Genomic DNA, 9,021 nt, shown 5'->3' on the forward strand with positions numbered 1-9,021 from the left:
ATTATTTCCGTGTGGTAGATACACGTAGTTTTACTTAGTTATAGGATTGTTTACAGAGTTACTTTTTGTATGTTTAAAGTATATGTACTACCAAATATATGTATTTTATAATGTTAGTACTTAATTGTGTGTTAGTTTATCTGGGTGGGAATGTCTGTTTTCTATGTTTTTGTTATAGGTGTTCGTTACATCGGAAGTTCCGGTATTTTTTTTTAAGGAAGTGTTTGTTGGTTTTATTCACCACTGCTTTGCAAACACTTCTTTTCACTTTTTAGTTTTCCTGGAGCGTTTCTTTAATTTTTACATTTTTCGGGTTTTTTATGGTTATTCGATGGCTCTTCACACCGTGGATTTGTTATTTTGGGAACAGTTGTATTTTTAAATTTTATTTTGGGTTACTTTTGCACTACCTGGATTACTTTGGTGGAGAAGGACGTCATTGGATTTAGAACATGATTGGTAAGTCATTTCAGTGTTATCTTTTGTGGGTGGGTAATGTGATTATTAATATGGCATTGTTTTATAGTTCTTATTTTTATTTAATGTGTGCACATATGTGAATAATATTTCTATATATTGCATACATTAAATACTTTTAAAGATCACATTAGAAATGTTATGCATATTTAGGTGATAGTTTTAGGGCTTTATTTGGTTTTGGTAATTATTCAGAGTAGGGTTTTGGCAATGATGTTTAAGTATTCTATGCCTTTTGTACTAGGGTATAATTTTACTTGTTCTTCTAGGAATTTGTGCATTTGCTTATTTTGTTTTGACGTTTTAGGGACCAGTTCAGTTATGGATTGGTCCATTCTGAATTCCTGGTAGCTCTGTTCTTTCTGTAGGCATTTAATAAAATGTTCCAGAGTAGGTTTTGTTCTGCCAGTTGATTGTACAAATGCATTGTGCCAACCTTCTACTGCATTGTTAGTTTTAGATTCTCCATTTAAGGTGCTTCTGTAAACGTTCCACCAGGGTATTAGGAATTTGGGGTTTCTTCTGTGGCCAGATCTGCGGAGTCTGCCTACCCACGTGTCTTCAAAGTAGTCCAGAAATGGACTCAACTTAGCTTCATTTTGTTTGTAGAAGGGGCTGTCTATAAGAATGTTGTAGTGTTCAGCTACGTCTGTTTCTGGGACATAAGCAAGTGGAATGAGCTTTTTAATTTAGTATGCAAAAGAAGAGTTAGTAGCATATTCTACACTTAAGGTAGTTTTTTGTAGATGTCTCCATAAACACTGGTTTAAATGATAGTAGCAGCCTTGAATGCAGGTATGGGGGTGGATTTTTAGGATTGTTGAAAGCATTGCTTGCTCAAAATCTAGAATTATTTTTTCAGGAGAAAAATCATTTGTTTTTTGTTTAATAATATTTAATAATTCCATATATGTGGAATTATTTTTGTTTGGTAATAGTGCATATAGTAGAGGTATGTTGCAGTTGTGGTAGAGGCCATGTACTGTGTATAATTGGAAAAATGGTTTGGGACAGATGTTAAATGTTCCATCCATCATCCAATATTGGCGTTGCTGAAGTTTAACTAAATTCACATTTGTACCAAAAATAATAAGTCTTTTGTCATTGTTTTCATTGTCGTAAACTATAAATGGTTGTTTGTTTAAAGTTATAATTTGGTTAGCATTTAAAATTATATCATGATATGTGCTGGGAGGTGGTGTGGTAGTAGTAGTAGCTTTTTTAGTTCGTGCTATAGTTCTTTTTAGGGAAAGAATATTTGGCATTTGGGTTGTGGCAGTTTTAGGGATTTTAGGAATGGCTTCTTTTAATATGACGTTTGTTTGTTTTTGGGAACCTGTACTTGCCTCTTTTATATTTTCCAAAGCTGTTCTAACTTCAATTTCAGTAACATTTGGTGGATGATTGTGTTCCCTAGTATACAGTACTGTAGCTTCTCTAGTTGTTGCTCTTCCATAACACTTGTTAGAATAATATTTACAACATTTCCAATTAACTTTCATGCCATATTGCTTTTCTTGTGTATAAGTGTAACCCATGTAGCACAGTAATAGTTTTACTTTCTGGCTGGTAACAAATTCTGCTCCTTCTGTCATTTTCTACTTTGTATATCTAAAAAATATATACATAATAGTTAATGTCAAGGAAAATGTGTCAATTAATCTAAGTAAGTGATAAGTAGTTAAGTATATACTTACGTGTTTTCTAAACAGTGCAAACATTTTTTCTGCTTTATTCTTTTGTTGGGGATACTGTTTTGTGATGTTGTTGTAGCTGTTAGGAAAAACATGAAAAGAGTATATTATTACCCATTTTTGTGTATATTTACAATATTACAGCTAATATCCACTAAAAAAGTGGATAGTAATAAGTGTAGATTTATCATTTACATTGTCAAGATACTTACATTTGTATGTTTGTTAGTATTTTCCAGTATAGTTGTATGTTCGTTTTCTGGAGAGTAGTTTGTAGTGTTATCTTAAAAAAATAAGGAACATATGTGTTAGAATATTCACCATGTTGGTAGGTTTTTCACAGATTAGCAGTTAATTATGTGCTTTAATATACTTACTTAGTGAGTTGTATATGTGGTATTCCGATTTTGGAGATCTTTATAATTTCAGTATATCTATTTGTAGTGTTAGCTGTGTAAAAAAAATAGATAATAGCAACTGATTAGAACAAGTAAAAATGTTTGTATGTTTTTTCCACATTCATTTCAGTTTACAAATACTTACTTAGTAATATGTAATGTCGAAATAGTAATGATGTCCTTAGTTCATTTGTAGTGCAGTTTTCAGTAATAGAATCTGGAGGAAAAAACGAAATATGTGGGGAAAATGTCAAAATTTGTGTGTGTTTAGAATTATTTGAAATTAAATAAAAACTGACAATTTACTTACTTAGTTATTATAATCTGTAATCCTAAGTTTTTGTTCACAGTTGTTTTGTGTAGAATATTCTCTAGTTGTAGTATCTATAAAAACATTTGTATATATAAATTATTTGCATGTTCAGTAGTATGAATAGAAAATGAGCAGTGGGTATTGAGCAGGTAAGTAATGTAGTAGTAGCAATTAATGTTGTTTATTATTTATTTACTTACTTGGAAGATGTAATTGTATGTTGATAGTCTTGATGTTCTTGTTGGTGTGCTGCAATTCATAGAGAGATGAATCTCCTTCCGTGACTTTTAGCAAGTAGTTTGTGTTTTGGGTTTAATTGTTTATATAGGGGAGTGTCATTAGTAATTAGTTTGGTATTGGTTAATTTAAAAAATCTGTGTTGTAATTCGTTAGTTAGTATATTTGAATTTCAGTTGTGAGTATTTTGTAATAGAAGTGAAAAATAAAATAAATTATATAATTATAAAAATAACATAGGATATTTTTATATGTGTAGGTAATATAATGGTAAAAAAGGAATACTTTAGAAGATTTAATTGGGATAAAATAATGTTAATTAAAGTAGTGTGTGTTTATTTCGATGTTAAAACATATAAAAAGTTAAATAAATGATGAAATATATGTATATAAACTGTCGATATATCTGAAAATCCGATATGTTAGTTCACGATATTTTTGATGTCGATATTTTATTTATTGTGTATGTATTTTAAAGAAATCAATATTTATGTATACCGATGTAAAAGTAGTCGATATCAATGTAAACGATGTTTGTGTATGTCGATATTAAGATATCGATATATTTGTACATCTATAGTTAGGTATAGGAAGTCGATAATAGTGATGTCGATATTTTTGTTCCGATATTAGTGTATGGCGATAATCTGAATTTCGATAATTTGTCAGACATTCATTGTAAACTGGCCCCATTGTTTACGCTGCCGCTGCGTCACAAAAGTGTTGCAAGGGGCTTGTAAATCTGCCCCTTATGTTTTACACCAGCACCTGCAACGCAATGCTTTGTATCAATTTGCTTACAAAATATTTTTAAAACTGCAGCGCCTTCTAACACCATAGTAAATTCATGCCATTTGGATCCGCTCTCAAAGTTGAGATCTTCACAAGTTAAGCTTTACTAAATATTGTGTGCCACAAATTCTCTGCTAGCATTGAACCTCCACCATCAAAAATATAAGCATCAATGTCTGTGCATCAGTGTGCTAGTCTACATTAATGACTGGTGCAGCCTAAAAATAAGAAATTATTTCAACCTGTGAACACCATGAGTAACGATGACTAGATATTCCTTGCATCCACCAATGAAAATAAGATATTAAGACAGCAAGATGACGTAATCAGCCAGTACAAGTAATAAATAGCTCATACTGCCCTGCGGCAGTTCCGAAAAAATGAATGTAATGGAGCACAGGGTGACACCTAAGAGATGAGGCACTGGTGTTGCTCCAGTGCTCTTGTAAAAAAGTGATGAAATCATATTTCTTCACCGCCACTTGCAAATAACCTTTGTTTTCTGCCAAAAACCCTCTGGCTGCATGAGAAAGAGCACGCAGGTACTTTTATATCCTAGATTGTGCAGTATCTACACTTGCCTCGTGTATATGAATTTTCATAGCATAAACCTAGCTGGAGAGCAATGGAGCCCTGCACTGGAGGGTGGGAGTGGATGCAAGGTTGTGTTCACCAAGTGAGAAGTTAGATGTATATAAATTACACACTTACATTTCACATATTTACAATTTTATGCTAAGAGATATGAAGCAATCTGCCTAGAACTACATGTTTTTTTTTCAATCAAGTAGGGAGGTCGAGACTCGAACCTATGGCTCTGAACGCCAAAGTTGGCAGCGTAACCACTAGATGACGTCCCCGCACAGGTGTGCGCACGACTTCCCATGGCTCGCTTTCCCTCAAGGGGTTACGGAGGGCAGTACCCTCTCTCTTCTGCTTTTCAGTATCTATATTTAGACCTGATGTCACCTCGTCGCATTGCCGTATTCGACTGCACAGGTGGACAGAGGGGAATCGCAGAGTGTTGCTTTTTGCTTTTGTCTTAGGCAGATTTGCATAAGGACTGAACATGACGAGAATCTGTTCATTGTTCTCTTATCTTTGCTGCACCCCTGTTCATTGGGTCCTCAGGCCTGAGGACAGGATGATATGAGAACGTATCCAGAACAAAGAATATCATTTCTTCTCTACAATAACAAGTCATTCTAAAGAAAAGTTTCGGTAGATCATGAAAGGAATATTTCATTAGCATTGAGGGCACTTTGTTTAGGATTAGTGTCAAGGTAAGTTATAGGATAAAGGTTTCGCGACAATCAATCAATTATTCATAGAGCGTGGCAAATCACCCGTAAGGGTCTCGAGGGGCTGGTTATGTTGGCTGCTGTCTCGTGTGTTGATCATTGGAACCTCTAGGTCTTGCGTTCTCTCATGAATTGTTGGAGCAACGGTGCGGTCCTTGGGTGCAGGGGAAGGTTGCTCCATGCCTTGGCCGCTAGGTGCGAGAAAGACCACCATTCGCTGTTTTGTTCGACGGATCCTTGGGGTGTATGAGAGGGGCGCAGAGCTAAGGTGTCTGGTCAGCTGCTGAAGGAAAAGCTATTTGTTGATGTATGCTGGTCCTCTTTGTGCAATGCCTTGTAAGCATGGTTCAGGATCTTGAAATGGCATCTCTTCTGGATCGGGAGCCAGTGGAGTTTCTTGAGGTTGGGTGTGATCATGGGCGTCCGCAGGGGAGGGCAAGGGGGGGCACTTGCCCCCCCTGGAACACCGGTCTGTCACTATTGACAGCCCCCACAGTGGTCTTTGTCTGCAGGGCCGTCAACTTTAAAAGCGTGAGAAAGCGCTTAATGGCGGTCCTGCTTGATGAGCGGGAAAACTGCTGCTGATGGGCAAGAGAGAAGGTCGGGGTCTGGCTGCTCCCACAGCTTGAAGCAGAGGCACACCTAGAGTCAAATTTCGGAGGTGGGGGGGGGGGGTTCACATTTTTCAAGCTAAGGAAGAGTGGAGCTGCAGCCAGGGGCCCTAGGAAGGGGTGAAAACCATCAAAGCCTCATTAACGCCAGCACCGAATTACACAATTCGCCCAGAGATGCAATGGGTATGTCTGCCTGTTTTTCGCGAGATCAATTGGAAAGTCGTTCTGTGCACTCATGATTTATTCGTACTCAAGCTATATTCCTTTCTTTTGTTGGTGCTACTACATCCTGGTACCTAGTCTTTAGGGGCCCTTTCGTATACCATATCGTGTGTGGTGCAGACACTTCTGTTCCGATGGATGTGTGCACTTTTCAGCGAACATTAAAGTTTCATCAATTTCTTTTCCATGGTAATAATCAGTTTTAACTCTTTTTCAGTTGTCAACAAAATAATTTAATTCATATTTTGGTTTCCATTGTTAACTGCTGTTATACGTTTTTTAATATATCCATTATTTCTAAACTAAAATAATAGATATATTAAAAAACGTATGACAACAGTTAACAATGGAAACCAAAATATGAATTAAAATATTTTGTTGACAACTGAAAAAGAGTTAAAACTGAACAGAAGTGTCTGCACCACACACGATATGGCTGTTTTTTGCACCATAAGCACTAGTATTACAGAAGGGTCTGCAGATGAGATGGATTAAAGAGTTTACGCCTTGAGCTCCAAAGGGGCAGTCCCTCATGTTCATCGAGTGTAGCCCCTGGACCACTGTCTGTACTCACTGTCGCCTGACATGATTCCCAAAGGGAAAGCTGCCCCACAGAGACAACTTTTCTTTTCTGAATCATGTACCAACTGCAGCTCAGTGTTGGTATAAGATCAACGGTTTGTGACTGCCATTGCGTTTGAAAACCATTGAGACATGTCATTGTTAATTGCAATTTGAAGATAGCGCCCTTTTCACTGCCCCTCCAAATTCCAATATGGAGTAAGATGCAGAACCCCTTTTGTCAATCATGAAGGTTATACACAACTCTAAAAAGGGGTTTTGCAGTAGCAACCACTGTGATGCTGCAAATTGTCAGCTTTATGACCACAACATCCTTTTGTATTTGAGGGCCCTAGTTATTTAGATAAAGCTGGATGTGCAGTGAAAAGAATGACGTTACAAATGAGTAGTGCCTTTAATGCTCTGGAAATGCTAGGATCTCCAATCTACCTCTCTACCTCTCTCTTTCTACCTCTCTCTCTCTACCTTTCTCTCTACCTCTCTCTGTCTAACTCTACCTCTCTCTCTACCTCTCTCTACCTCTCTCTACATCTCTCTCTCTCTACGTCTCTCTTTACCTCTACCTCTACCTACCTCTCCACACCTCTCTACCTCTCGCTATCTCTTCCTCTCTCTCTCTACCTCTCTCTCTCTCTCTCTACCTCTCTATTTCTCTCTACCTCTCTACCTCTACCTCTCTCTATACCTCTCTCTATACCTCTCTCTCTCTACCTCTCTCTCTCTACCTCTCCCTCTCTATGTTCTCTCACTCTCTACCTCTCTCTACCTCTCTCTCTACCTCTCTCTCTCCACCTCTCTACCTCTACCTCTCTACCTCTACCTCTCTCTCTACCTCTCTCTACCTCTCTCTCTCTACCTCTCTCTCTCTACCTCTTTCTCTCTACCTCTCTCTCTCTACACCTCTACCTCTCTACCTCTCTCTCTACCTCTCTCTCTACCTCTACCTCTCTCTCTACCTCCCTCTCTCTCTCTCTCTCTCTCTCTCTCTCTCTCTACCTCTCTCTCTCTCTACCCCCCTCTCTCTCTACCTCTCCCTCTCTATGTTCTCTCACTCTCTACCTCTCTCTACCTCTCTCTCTACCTCTCTATCCACCTCTCTCTCTCTCTCTCTACCTCTACCTCTCTCTCTCTACCTCTCTCTCTACCTCTCTCTCTACCTCTCTACCTCACTTTCTCTACCTCTCTCTACCTTTCTCTCTACCTCTCCCTGTCTACCTCTACCTCTCTCTCTACCTCTCTCTCTACCTCTCTCTCTACATCTCTCTCTCTCTCTCTCTCTCTATGTCTCTCTTTACCTCTACCTCTACCTATCACCCCACACCTCTCTACCTCTCGCTATCTCTTCCTCTCTCTCTCTCTACCTCTCTCTCTCTCTCTACCTCTCTATCTCTCTCTACCTCTCTACCTCTACCTCTCTCTCTACCTCTCTCTCTCTACCTCTCCCTCTCTATGTTCTCTCACTCTCTACCTCTCTCTCCACCTCTCTCTCTCCACCTCTCTCTACCTCTACCTCTCTACCTCTACCTCTCTCTTTACCTCTCTCTACCTCTCTCTCTCTACCTCTCTCTCTCTACCTCTTTCTCTCTACCTCTCTCTCTACCTCTCTCTTTCTCTCTCTACCTCTCTCTCTCTACACCTCTACCTCTCTACCTCTCTCTCTACCTCTCTCTCTCTACCTTTCTCTCTACCTCTCTCTGTCTACCTCTACCTCTCTCTCTACCTCTCTCTACCTCTCACTACATCTCTCTCTCTCTCTCTCTCTACGTCTCTCTTTACCTCTACCTCTACCTACCTCTCCACACCTCCCTACCTCTTGCTATCTCTTCCTCTCTCTCTCTACCCCTCTCTCTCTCTCTCTACCTCTCTATTTCTCTCTACCTCTCTACCTCTACCTCTCTCTATACCTCTCTCTATACCTCTCTCTCTCTACCTCTCTCTCTCTCTACCTCTCCCTCTCTATGTTCTCTCACTCTCTACCTCTCTCTACCTCTCTCTCTACCTCTTTCTCCACCTCTCTACCTCTACCTCTCTACCTCTACCTCTCTCTCTACCTCTCTCTACCTCTCTCTCTCTACCTCTCTCTCTCTACCTCTCTCTCTACCTCTCTCTCTCTACACCTCTACCTCTCTACCTGTCTCTCTACCTCTCTCTCTACCTCTACCTCTCTCTCTACCTCCCTCTCTCTCTCTCTCTCTCTCTCTCTCTCTCTCTCTCTCTCTCTCTCTACCTCTCTCTCTCTCTACCCCTCTCTCTCTCTCCCTCTTTCTCTCGCTACCTCTCCCTCTCTATGTTCTTTCCCTCTCTACCTCTCTCTACCTCTCTCTCCACCTCTCTCTCTCTCTACCTCTACCTCTCTCTCTCTACCTCTCTCTCTCTACCTCTCTCTCTACC

General features: G+C 39.2%; 1 pseudogene; it reads right to left on the reverse strand.

The window, feature by feature from the left end:
• Nucleotides 1-668: 668 nt before the first annotated feature.
• On the reverse strand, nt 669-2,072 carry LOC147669037 (uncharacterized; annotated as a pseudogene).
• Between the last annotated feature and the right edge of the window lie 6,949 nt (nt 2,073-9,021).

Source organism: Lissotriton vulgaris, unplaced genomic scaffold (assembly GCF_964263255.1).
Source record: "Lissotriton vulgaris unplaced genomic scaffold, aLisVul1.2 SCAFFOLD_5729, whole genome shotgun sequence".
NCBI classification, from domain to species: domain Eukaryota; kingdom Metazoa; phylum Chordata; class Amphibia; order Caudata; family Salamandridae; genus Lissotriton; species Lissotriton vulgaris.